General features: G+C 40.6%; 1 protein-coding gene across 1 annotated transcript in view; it reads left to right on the forward strand.

The window, feature by feature from the left end:
- The window catches only part of XPNPEP3 (X-prolyl aminopeptidase 3), a 289,754-nt gene that overhangs the window by 121,802 nt on the left and 154,540 nt on the right, over positions 1-13,412 (forward strand). The window lies entirely within an intron of this gene.

A 13,412-nucleotide genomic window follows, 5' to 3' on the forward strand; every position in this document is an offset into this window, starting at 1 on the left:
TGAGGAGCGCTTGTAATGGTCGTGTGTGTAGTAGCAGTGTGTGAGGAGGGCTTGTGTAATGGTCGTTTGTGTGAGGTGCGCTTGTGTAATGGTCATGTTTGTAGTAGTATAGTGTGAGGAGTGCTTGTGTAATGGTCATGTGTAGTAGCAGTGTGTGAGGTGCACTTGTGTATTGGTCGTGTGTGTAGTAGTAGTGTGTGAGGAGCGCTTGTGTAATGGTCGTGTGTGTAGTAGCGGTGTGTGAGGATCGCTTGTGTAAAGGTCGGGTGTGTAATAGCAATGTGTGAGGTGCACTTGTGTAATGGTCCTGTGTGTAGTAGCAGTGTGTGAGGTGCACTTGTGTAATGGTCGTGTGTGTAGTAGCAGTGTGTGAGGAGCGCTTGTGTAATGGTCGTGTGTGTAGTAGCAGTGTGTGAGTTGCACTTGTGTATTGGTCATGTGTGTAGTAGCAGTGTGTGAGGTGCACTTGTGTAATGGTCGTGTGTGTAGTAGCAGTGTGTGAGGAGCGCTTGTGTAGTAGCAGTGTGTGAGGAGCGCTTGTGTAATGGTCGTGTGTGTAGTAGCAGTGTGTGACGAGTGCTTGTGTAATGGTTGTGTGTATGAGGTGCGCTTGTGTAATGGTCGTGTGTATAGTAGCATTGTTTGAGGAGCGCTTGTGTAATGGTCGTGTGTGTAGTAGCAGTGTGTGAGGTGCACTTGTGTAATGGTCGTGTGTGTAGTAGCGGTGTGTGAGGAACGATTGTGTAATGGTTGTGTGTGTAATAGTAATGTGTGAGGTGCACTTGTGTAATGGTCGTGTGTGTAGTAGCAGTGTGTGAGGAGCGCTTGTGTAATGGTCGTGTGTGTAGTAGCAGTGTGTGAGGAGTGCTTGTGTAATGGTCGTGTGTGTAGTAGCAGTGTGTGAGGAGTGCTTGTGTAATGGTCGTGTGTGTAGTAGCAGTGTGTGAGGAGCGCTTGTGTATTAGTCATGTATGTAGTAGCAATGTGTGAGGTGCACTTGTGTAATGGTCGTGTGTATAGTAGCAGTGTGTAAGGAGCGCTTGTGTAATGGTCATGTGTGTAGTAGCAGTGTGTGAGGAGTGCTTGTGTATGGTCGTGTGTGTATTAGCAGTGTGTGAGGAGTGCTTGTGTAATGGTCGTGCTTGTAGTAGCAGTGTGTGAGGAGCTCTTGTGTATTGGTCATGTATGTAGTAGTCCACGGATCATCTTAATTACTAATGGGATATTCACCTCCTGGTCAGCAGGAGGTGGCAAAGAGTACCACAGCAGAGCTGATAAATATCCCTTCACTCCCAACCCAGTCAGTCTCTTTGCCTGCGTTAGTGTTAGGAAGTGGCAAAGTGAGGTGTTAGTTAAGATTCTTCAATCAAGAGTTTATTATTTTTAAAGTGGTATAGGATTGTGCTACTTTTTCCTAGGGTGTAGCTGTAGTCCATATCAGTCTCTGCAGTAGAGCTTTGGTGGCTTTAGAGTAATGGGAACTTGTGGGACATAATTCTCACTGCGCCTCCGATATTTCATACTTCCCTGATTGTCTATAGTCTGAGGGATATGACTCAGTCTCTGTTTTCTACAGGTCGATGTGAGGAAGAGGACTTCTCAAACCTGTGAACTGCCTTGCTGTCAGGCAGTACCCTGAGGTAAGTGCTATTTTCTTGTTCTAGGGCAGACAGATCAACTCAGAAAAGAGTGGGCACAGTAAAATACCTTATTTATTTAGTAAGGGGCACTTTATTATTGACAAACTCTCCTAGGCAGGAGAGAAATATTTGACAGCTATGTTATTTTTTGGCACTGGGGTTGGTTTGAGCTCTGAGGCTTTGAACGTTTTTAGGGCTCTGGTGGTTCCATGTTCTGTGGGGTTAATTTTTCCCCGGGAAACATGCTTTGCATTTTAGACACGCCCACGATGGGCGGATTTACTTCTCCCGCGCGCCTTTCCATAGTAGCGCTTACAGTGAAGACATTTTGAGGCATAAGTGAGATATCTCCGGTCTGTTGTTTCTGATGCGCTGTCTGCTTTTCCCATGTTGCAGGGTAAACGTAAGAGGAAGACAAGCCATTCAGTAAGCAAGGTTTCTGATGCGATTGTTGCGGTTTCGGGGTCCTCCTCTCAGGTGCCTGAGGAGGAAGAGCCCGTGGTAGCATCTGAAGGAGAGATTTCAGATTCTGAAGGTGTACTTCCCCTCGCTGATACTGAAGTGGTATCATTTAGATTTAAGCTGGAACACCTCCGTCTATTGCTTAAGGAGGTTTTAGTTACTTTAGATGATAGCGACTCCACGGTTGTGGTTGTCCCTAAGAAATCCAGTAAGTTAAACAGTTATTTCGAGGTTCCTTCCTCGACTGATGTATTTCCGGTTCCTGACCGAACTTCTGAGATTATTGCTATCTCCTATTTTCAAGAAGATGTTTCCCATAGCCGACTCTATTAAGCAAGCTTGGCAAACAGTACCTAAGGTAGAAGGGGCTATCTCCACTTTAGCTAAGAGAACTACTATTCCCATAGAGGATAGTTGTGCTTTCAAAGATCCTATGGACAAGAAATCAGAAGGCCTACTCAAAAAGATGTACGTACACCAGGGTCTACAATGGCAACCTGCAGTGTGCATTGCTACCGTCACCAGTGCGGCTGCATATTGATTTGATGCCCTGTCTGATGCTATCAGAACGGAGACATCCTTGGATGAGATTCAAGATAGGATTAAGGCTTTCAAATTAGCTAATTCCTTTATCACAGACACTTCCCTTCAGGTTATCAAACTGGGGAGCTAGGATATCAGGTTTTTCTATTTTGGCCCAAAGTGCTTTATGGCTGAAGCCTTGGTCTGCGTATGTCTCCTATAAGTCCAAACTTTTGGCTATTCCATATAAGGGAATGACCTTATTTGGTCCTGGTCTATCGGAAATTATTTCTGACATCACGGGAGGTAAAGGTAATTTTCTCCCTCAGGATAAGAGAAATAAGACGAAGGGGCGCCATAGTAATTTTTGTTCCTTTTCGTAATTTCAAGGGAAATTCCTCATCTTCCGTTGTCAAACAAGATCAACCCAAGCCTGCGTGGAGATCCAGCCAGCATTAGAATAAGGGAAAGCAGGCTAAGAAGCCTGCCGTTGAATCCAAGTCAGCATGAAGGTCATGCCCCCGATCCGGGACCGGATCTGGTAGGGGGCAGACTTTCCTTCTTCGTTCAAGCTTGGATCTGAGATGTTCAGGATCCCTGGGCATTAGAAATTGTGTCCCAGGGATACAGGTTGGATTTCAAAAGTTTTCCTCCCAGAGGAAGGCTCCTACTTTCAAGATTGTCTGCAGACCAGACAAAAAGAGAGGCGTTCTTTCATTGTGTAAGAGACCTCTCCAATCTGGGAGTGATTGCTCCCGTTCCCTTACAGGAGCAGGGTCATGGTTTTTACTCCAACCTATTCATGGTTCCAAAAAAGGAGAGAACCTTCAGGCTCATTTTAGACCTCAAGAGTCTAAACAAGTTTCTCAGGGTACCGTCCTTCAAGATGGAAACTATACGTTCCATTCTTCCTTTGATCCAGGAGGTTCAATTTATGACAACAGTGGACTTAAAGGACGCGTACTTGCATGTTCCCATTCACAAGAACCTAAGTTCCTAAGGTTCGCCTTTCTGGACAAACCCTTTCAGTTTGTGGTTCTTCCTTTTGGTCTTGCCACTGCTCCCAGAGTCTTCACAAAAGTTCTGGGATCTCTGTAAGCGGTACTTCGTTCTCGAGGCATTGCTGTGGCGCCCTATCTGGACGACATTCTAGTCCAGGCACAGTCCTTCCATCTAGCGGAATCCCACACGAGCATGGTGTTATCCATCCTTCGCTCTCAAGGGTGGAAGGTAAATTTACAAAAGAGCTCTCTTATCCCAAGTACAAGGGTAACTTTCTTGGGAACTATAATAGATTCCCTGTCAATGAAGATCTTTCTGATAGAGGTCAGGAAATCAAAGATTACCGATACTTGCCGAGTCCTTCAGTCCACTTCTCGGCCATCACTGGCTCAGTGCAGGAAGGTAGTCGGACTGATGGTGGCGGCAATGGACATCAATCCGTTTGGTCGGTTCCATCTCAGACCTCTGCAGTTATGTATGCTCAGGCAGTGGAACGGAGATTATACCAATTTGTCCCCTCAAATACTACTGGAGCAGGAGACAAGGGATTCTCTTCTATGGTGGTTGTCTCTGGATCATCTCTCCCAGGGAACCTGCTTTCGCAGGCCTTCCTGGGCGATTGTGACAACAGACGCCAGCCTTCAGGGGTGGGGAGCAGTCTGGGGCTTGCTAGAGTCTGTTCTTCCAATAAACATCCTGGAGCTGAGAGCGATATTCAATGCTCTTCTGAACTGTCCTCAGTTAGCTTCAGTCCAGTTCATCGGGTTCCAGTCGGACAACATAATGTCAGTAGCTTATATAAATCAAGGAGGATGAGGAGTTCCTTAGCGATGAGAGAGGTATCCAAGATAATTCAGTGTGGGGTAACCCACTCTTGTCTGTCGGCGATCCACATCCCAGGGGTGAACAACTTGGGAGGCAGACTTCCTGAGCAGGCAGACCTTTCATTCGGGGGGGTGGGAACTCCATCCGGAACTGTTTTTTCCAGCTTGATCCGCAAGTGGGGTTAGCCGGAATTAGATCTCATGGCATCGTGCCAGAATGCCAAGCTCTCGAGATACGGATCGAGGTCCAGGGATCCCCAGGCGGAAATAATAGATGCCTTGGCGGTTCCTTGGACCTTCAGTCTAGCATACCTATTCGCTCTGTTTGCGCTTCTTCCTCGGGTGATTGCTCGAATCAAGCAGGAGAAGGCATCGGCGATGCTCATTGCACCGGCCTGGTCTCGCAGGATTTGGTATGCACTGAGGAAGGACCTGTTAATTCAAGGTCCCTTCCTGCATCCAAATCTAGTTTCTCTGAAGCTGACTGCTTGGAGATTGAGCGCTTAATTCTGCTTAAGCAGGGTTTTTCTGATTCGGTCATTGAGACCATGATCCAGGCTCGTAAACCTGTGACCAGAAAGATTTATTATAAGATATGGCGTAAATATCTATATTGGTGTGAATCCAAAGGTTACTCATGGAGTAGAGTTAGGATTCCTAGGATTTTGTCTTTTCTCCAAGAGGGTTTGGAGAAAGGATTATCGACAAGTTCTTTGAAGGATCAGATCTCTGCTTCATCTATTTTGTTGCATAAACGTCTGGCAGCTGTTCCAGATCTTCAATCCTTTTGTCAGGCCTTGGTTAGAATTAGGCCTGTGTTCAAACCAGTTACTCCTCCATGGAGTCTGAATTTAGTTCTTAATGTTCTCCAACGGCCTCCGTTTGAGCCTATGCATTCCTTAGATGTTAAGTTGTTATCTTGGAAAGTTTTATTTCTTGTTGCTATTTCTTCTGCTCGTAGAGTCTCTGAACTCTCGGCATTGCAGTGTGAATCTCCTTACCTTCTCTTTCATTCGGATAAGGTAGTTTTGCATACTAAGTTAGGATTTCTTCCTAAGGCTGTTTCTGACAGAAACATTAACCAGGAGATTGTTCTTCCTTCCTTGTGTCCTAATCCTTCTTCGACTAAAGATTTTCATCAGTCTTCCTCTTTGTTTGTGGTTTTCTCAGGAAAATGTAAGGGTCAGAAAGCTACTTTCTTTTTGGCTGAAGAGTGTCATCCGATTTGCATATGAGACTGCTGGACAGCAACCTCCAGAGAGAGTTACAGCTCATTCCGTGAGGGCTGTTGCTTCCTCATGGGCATTCAAAAATGAAGCTTCTGTGGAACAGATTTGGTCCTCTCAACACTTTTTCAAAGTTTTACAAATTTGATACTTTTGCCTCAGCTGAGGCCGCCTTTGGGAGAAAGGTTCTTCAAGCAGTGGTGCCTTCCGTTTAGGTTCCCTGTCTTGTCCCTCCCGTATCATCTGTGTATTCTAGCTTTGGTATTGGATCCCATTAGTAATTAAGATGATCCGTGGACTCATCGTGTCATTAAAAAGAAAACAAAATTTATACTTACCTGGTAAATTTATTTTTGACACAAGTCCACGGCCTACCCCGTTGTTATTGGAGACCGGTTGTTGGGTTTGTACACTTCAGACACCTCTGCAACTTATTACTTCCTTTCTCTCCTTGACTTCGGTTGAATGACTGGGTTGGGAGTGAAAGGAGGTGATATTTATCAGCTCTACTGTGGTGCTCTTTGCCGCCTCCTGCTGACCAAGAGGTGAATATCCCATTAGTAATTAAGATGATCCGTGAACTCATTGTGTCAAAAAAGAAATACATTTATCAGGTAAACATAAATTTAGTTTTCTTCTACAAGATATGACTAGTCCACGGATTTCATCCTTTCTTATGGGATATTATCCTCCTGCTAACAGGAAGTGGCAAAGAGCACCACAGCAGAGCTGTATATATAGCTCCTCCCTTCCCTCCCCTAGTCATTCTCTTTGCCTGTGTTATACTAGGAAGAAGTAAAGTGAGGTGTTAGTTTTATTTTCTTCAATCAAGAAGTTTTTTATTTTAAATGGTACCGGTGAGTACTATTTTCCTCAGGGGGATATGGAAGAAGATTTCTGCCCTGAGGTTGATGATCTTAGCAGATGTAACTAAGATCCATGTTGGTTCCCACAGAGCTTCTGAAGGTAATACAAGAGACATCTTCAGTGTGGAGAACAGTTTCATGCTACAAGCAACATTGAGGTATGTGCAGCCCTTTATTTCTGAGGAGACTTGGTATATCAGAACTGGCTGACATTTATTTCCCTGCAAGGGAAGGGGTAAGCAGTAGACCTGTAAAACAAAGGGTATTACTGAGAAACCTGTGCTTAATTTATTTTATTGACATATTGGACACTGGGAGAGGCAGGAGGGTCAATATGCTTAACGGTTTTTATTGTGTGTTGAAATAAACAGTTTGGCCGAAATTTGGTGTACTTTGGGGTTAAACAAATCCACATGGCTTATACTCTAAACCGCTTCCCCATGCGGTTGTTCAGTCCTATGCGATCATCGTCCATGATGGGCGGGGCTTTTTTTTCGCGCTCTCAGATGCGCACTTTACTCTGGCTGAGAAGGCAGCAGGTATTAGCTCCGGTTGAGCCTAGACTGGTGTTCTATTAACCGGATCGTTGTCGAGTCATTTTGCAGTACCCTGTGGGCAGGTAGGCGCCACAGCAGAGCTGTGGCGAGGTGCAGGGGTTAATTTTTCAAAATATCACATTTTTGACTATAGATATCTTTTTAGAGGTTAATTTCTCTCCTTACTCTTGGGGTGCAATCATTTTTGGAACTATTGATTAGGTTTAGCTCATTTTAAAGCGTTAATTAACGTTTTGAAGCAGTTTGGGAAAATTGTACGCTTTTTTTATTTCTTAAAGGCGCAGTACACATTTTTCAAAAAATTGTTTAAATCAATAAATAAAGTGTTTAACGACTATTGTGGTTATTACTAGTCTGTTCAACATGTCTGACATTGAGGAAACTCATTGCTCTATGTGTTTAGAAGCCATTGTGGAACCCCCTCTTACATCGTGTACCTCTTGTACTGAAAGGGCTTTACATTGTGAAAAGCATATTTTAGGTAAAGAAAGTGTGTCTAAGGATGATTCTCAATCTGAAGAGAATCAGGATATTTAACTTGAATTCAATAAAGAATTGAACAAAAGGATACTATGGTAACACTCCTAAGACTCTATGAACAATATATAAAGGAGAACTTGATAGGTCATATAAGTTAAAAATATCAATCTTTATTAGAATGTATTTAAAAAAAAATGGGTTCAATTAAAACTAAAATGTTAGCAGAAATTATTGTCAGTTTGGTGTCTGACTGGTAGTAAAATTAAATATAGGCTCAAAATTGGGTATGCTCATTTATTCCTCGTGTATTTATCAGAATAACTGAAATTTGTCAGTCTACCAGATAATAATCATATATCACAAAGAGTTTTATGCACTTACTGGTAGTTTTACACTAAAGCCTTAGTGCTTTCAGGTTTAGTTATAATATTGGAGCTGAAATAATATCAGTTCTACTTTATTGCAGTTTTAATACCAATATTGGCATGAATAATTCTCTTTGTAACAGTTGTTGAACAACATGTGTCACCAAGTATGTGGTGTGCAAATTCTGGCACTTTTACACCAAGGTCTCAGTGCTTACTGGATTCCATTATAATATTGGAGCTGAAATTATATCAGTTCCCCTGTTTTACAATTATAGATCAGTATTAGCATAAATTGTTAATTTAGTAAAAATTGTTGAACAACACATTGAAATATTAGATTATCTGATAGATATATTTACAGATAATGTCTGATCACTGGTATAGTGTCAAGTTATAATATGGTTTGTGAATTCACAGTTAGTATATATTGTGTTTTCAGCGTGATTGGTGCATACTTAGTACATTGGAATAGTTCGCCTCTGATTCAGAATCTTTCTAAATATGGTGCTTATAATATTATAATTGAGTTCTACAATTAAACCACCAATATCTCAGGTTTAAATTATTATAATATCACCCATAAAATATTTCTGGGTTGGTGGGAGCAACATGTCGTCTTCTCTGACATCAATGTGGAATATGTGGAATGTATTCCACTATGGCTGAGATTTATTGATGACGTGTTCTTCCTGTGGAGAGGCCCCCAAAATAAACTTGATGAATTTCTGATCAAACTATATTCCAATAATCTCAATATTAAACTAACATGGGAACAAAGTACTGAGAGCATCACTTTCCTAGATCTAAAGATCATCAAAAATCAAGAAGGTTACATTACTACTGACTTATATAGAAAAGAGACAGCCACGAATAGTTTACTCCATTCAGAAAGCGCGCACTGCCCGCATACAGTAAGATCACTCCCCATTGGAGAATTTCTTAGGACCAAAAGAAATTGCTCAGATCCAGAAACATATCAACAAAGAGCAATGGAGTTACAAAACCGACTGAAAGCAAGAGGTTATAGTAATCGCTTGATCAAAAAAGCCAAACGCAGAGCAGAACTCACGGAGAGACAGCAATTACTACAAAAAAAGTGAACGAAGATGATAAAACTACCAGACTCATCATGACGTATTTACCTCAGACTAAAGAGGTAGTTAAGATCCTCAATAAACATTTAGGAATCCTTAAGACTGACCCAATATTAAATTCAGTCATAGGAGATAGAATACAACTAGGATATAGGAGGTCTAAGAACTTGAAAGATATACTCAGTCCTAGTCATTTTGAGCAGAAACAGAGAAAAATCAACCCCATTTCGATGGGCAACTTTAAATGTAGGAATTGTTCAATCTGCAAACACCTCTTGCCGCTCAAATCCATTTCAGATAGATTTGGGAAAATTCATAAAATGACCAGTCACATCAATTGTAATACAGAAGGTCTAATATATGGTATTACATGTAAATGTAAGAAAATCTACGTTGGGATGACGACCCGTCAATTGAAAACGAGAATGTTTGAACACCTAAGTAATATCAGGAATGCTGAAAAAGATATCAAAGCCAAAAAAATCATAACGACAGTGACATCCCACTACCTCAAACATCATAAAGCAAGCACCGCTGAATTCCAATGTTTTGGGATTCAGAGGGTGAGACTAGGAATCAGAGGAGGGGTCACTGAGAACCTTCTTTTACAGATGGAAAGTCGGTGGATATACCTGTTGAATTCGGTACATCCTAATGGATTAAACGAACATAATAATTTTTTCTCATACCCATAAAATATGTAATAAATATGGATGAGAATACTTTATTTAAATTAATAGTGGTATAAGTATCAATTATTAGCGGTAGATTTTATGGCTAGTATCCCACACTAACAGGAGTTAAGCATAAGTATAGATTTTAATTTCTATATGGGTCCACATTTAGACCTGTAGCACTGGAATAAATTAATTAATAATTAATTTTAAACAACTTTCCAATTTGCTTCTATTATCTAATTTGCTCAATTCTTTAGATATCCTTTGTTGAAGAAATAGCAATGCACATGTGTGAGCCAATCACACAAGGCCTCTATGTGCAGCAACCAATCAGCAGCTACTGAGCATATCTATATATGCTTTTCAGCAAGTGATATCAAGAGATAATAGAAGTAAATTAGAAAGTTGTTTAAAATGACGTGCTCTTTCTAAATCACGAAAGAAAAAATTTGGGTTTCATGTCCCTTTAATATTATATAAATAATATCAGGTTTGACACATTTTATAAAAATGTATAAAATATTTAAAAAAAAAAAATAACTTTAAAAAAAAGATATGTACATCAACTCATTAAAGGCACACATGTAATTCTGGTTTATATCGCAGAATACATAAGTTTTAAGAATATTAATGATAATCAATTTCACACATTAAATCTTTTTGTATATTCTTTTTAAGAAAAAGATTTTTATTAAAGCACAATACCTTGATAATTTAACAATCACATTCACTAAAATAATCATTTGTAAATAAGCACATAAACATTATAAAACAAGTATCCAGTATTTTCCTTTCTTTATTTTTTGTTACTTTAATAATGGAACCCACCACTGTTTTGGTTTTTTATTTGTATCACTGTCATCACCTAGGGTAATTATAATAGGGAGCACACTTATCCTTTCTCCTTTGTATTTATTTATTTTTGATCATTTCATCTTATAACAGAATGAGCAGACAAGTATACAGCCACAGAACCGCTACATATAATACCACAATAACAATGTATCGGATATTCAGGGTTACCATTGGATGCCTCTCATGTCAATCAAACGACAATGTCTGTCTGAGTAAGCCCGATACTCTAGGGCACGGATTGGCCACAATCTAATTGAGAGGCGGAGTATAGGTCACAAAAAGCCGCCGCATCCGCGGTGCCTCGCCTTTGAGAAAGCCGGGAACCCGGCGAAACATGTCAGGGAGAGGGGAGTGAGCTGATGGGAGCTCTACAGGGAGTGCAGAATTATTAGGCAAGTTGTATTTTTGAGGATTAATTTTATTATTGAACAACAACCATGTTCTCAATGAACCCAAAAAACTCATTAATATCAAAGCTGAATAGTTTTGGAAGTAGTTTTTAGTTTGTTTTTAGTTATAGCTATTTTAGGGGGATATCTGTGTGTGCAGGTGACTATTACTGTGCATAATTATTAGGCAACTTAACAAAAAACAAATATATACCCATTTCAATTATTTATTTTTACCAGTGAAACCAATATAACATCTCAACATTCACAAATATACATTTCTGACATTCAAAAACAAATCAGTGACCAATATAGCCACCTTTCTTTGCAAGGACACTCAAAAGCCTGCCATCCATGGATTCTGTCAGTGTTTTGATCTGTTCACCATCAACATTGCGTGCAGCAGCAACCACAGCCTCCCAGACACTGTTCAGAGAGGTGTACTGTTTTCCCTCCTTGTAAATCTCACATTTGATGATGGACCACAGGTTCTCAATGGGGTTCAGATCAGGTGAACAAGGAGGCCATGTCATTAGATTTTCTTCTTTTATACCCTTTCTTGCCAGCCACGCTGTGGAGTACTTGGACGCGTGTGATGGAGCATTGTCCTGCATGAAAATCATGTTTTCCTTGAAGGATGCAGACTTCTTCCTGTACCACTGCTTGAAGAAGGTGTCTTCCAGAAACTGGCAGTAGGACTGGGAGTTGAGCTTGACTCCATCCTCAACCCGAAAAAGGCCCCACAAGCTCATCTTTGATGATACCAGCCCAAACCAGTACTCCACCTCCACCTTGCTGGCGTCTGAGTCGGACTGGAGCTCTCTGCCCTTTACCAATCCAGCCACGGGCCCATCCATCTGGCACATCAAGACTCACTCTCATTTCATCAGTCCATAAAACCTTAGAAAAATCAGTCTTGAGATATTTCTTGGCCCAGTCTTGACGTTTCAGCTTGTGTGTCTTGTTCAGTGGTGGTCGTCTTTCAGCCTTTCTTACCTTGGCCATGTCTCTGAGTATTGCACACCTTGTGCTTTTGGGCACTCCAGTGATGTTGCAGCTCTGAAATATGGCCAAACTGGTGGCAAGTGGCATCTTGGCAGCTGCATGCTTGACTTTTCTCAGTTCATGGGCAGTTATTTTGCACCTTGGTTTTTCCACACGCTTCTTGCAACCCTGTTGACTATTTTGAATGAAACGCTTGATTGTTCGATGATCACGCTTCAGAAGCTTTGCAATTTTAAGAGTGCTGCATCCCTCTGCAAGATATCTCACTATTTTTGACTTTTCTGAGCCTGTCAAGTCCTTCTTTTGACCCATTTTGCCAAAGGAAAGTAAGTTGCCTAATAATTATGCACACCTGATATAGGGTGTTGATGTCATTAGACCACACCCCTTCTCATTACAGAGATGCACATCACCTAATATGCTTAATTGGTAGTAGGCTTTCGAGCCTATACAGCTTGGAGTAAGACAACATGCATAAAGAGGATGATGTGGTCAAAATACTCATTTGCCTAATAATTCTGCACTCCCTGTATAGTTCATTTTTTAAAAACTTGTTAGCAGTAATTAATTGGGTGATGATGGTTACGTGGCAGAAGTAATTTTTCACTCAATATTGGGGCTCGTGTTGGCTTCTCTTTGGAGCACAATTTATAGCAGATATTTGTAGAATCAGCGTGTGAGCTGTAACCGGTCTCCATTTTAAAACAGCCAATAGAGTTATACAGTACGTTCTATACAGCTACTAGCAATTAGCAGGAAAGCTGATAAGACCTTAATATTGAACACTATTTATTTGGCTGACAACAGTTGTTAATACCAGTTAAGGCTGATGTTTTATATAAACGGACCGGCACTCCTTGTTGTGATATATTACAATAGTCGTCTCATATGATTAACTGTTACACCTGAGTCTTTTATGGGTGATATTATAATAATTTAAACCTGAGATATTGGTGGTTTAATTGTAGAACTCAATTATAATATAATAAGCACCATATTTAGAAAGATTCTGAATCAGAGGCGAACTATTCCAATGTACTAAGTATGCACCAATCACGCTGAAAACACAATATATACTAACTAAGTGTGAATTCACAAACCATATTATAACTTGACACTATACCAGTGATCAGACATTATCTGTAAATATATCTATCAGATAATCTAATATTTCAATGTGTTGTTCAACAATTTTTACTAAATGAACAATTTATGCTAATTCTGATCTATAATTGTAAAATAGGGGAACTGATATCATTTCAGCTCCAATATTATAATGGAATCCAGTAAGCACTGAGACCTTGGTGTAAAAGTGCCAGAATTTGCACACAACATACTTGGTGACACATGTTCAACAACTGTTACAAAGAGAATTGTTCATGCCAATATTGGTATTAAAACTGTAATAAAGTAGAACTGATATTATTTCAGCTCAAATATTATAA

The sequence above is a fragment of the Bombina bombina genome, chromosome 7 (assembly GCF_027579735.1).
Source record: "Bombina bombina isolate aBomBom1 chromosome 7, aBomBom1.pri, whole genome shotgun sequence".
Taxonomy (NCBI): domain Eukaryota; kingdom Metazoa; phylum Chordata; class Amphibia; order Anura; family Bombinatoridae; genus Bombina; species Bombina bombina.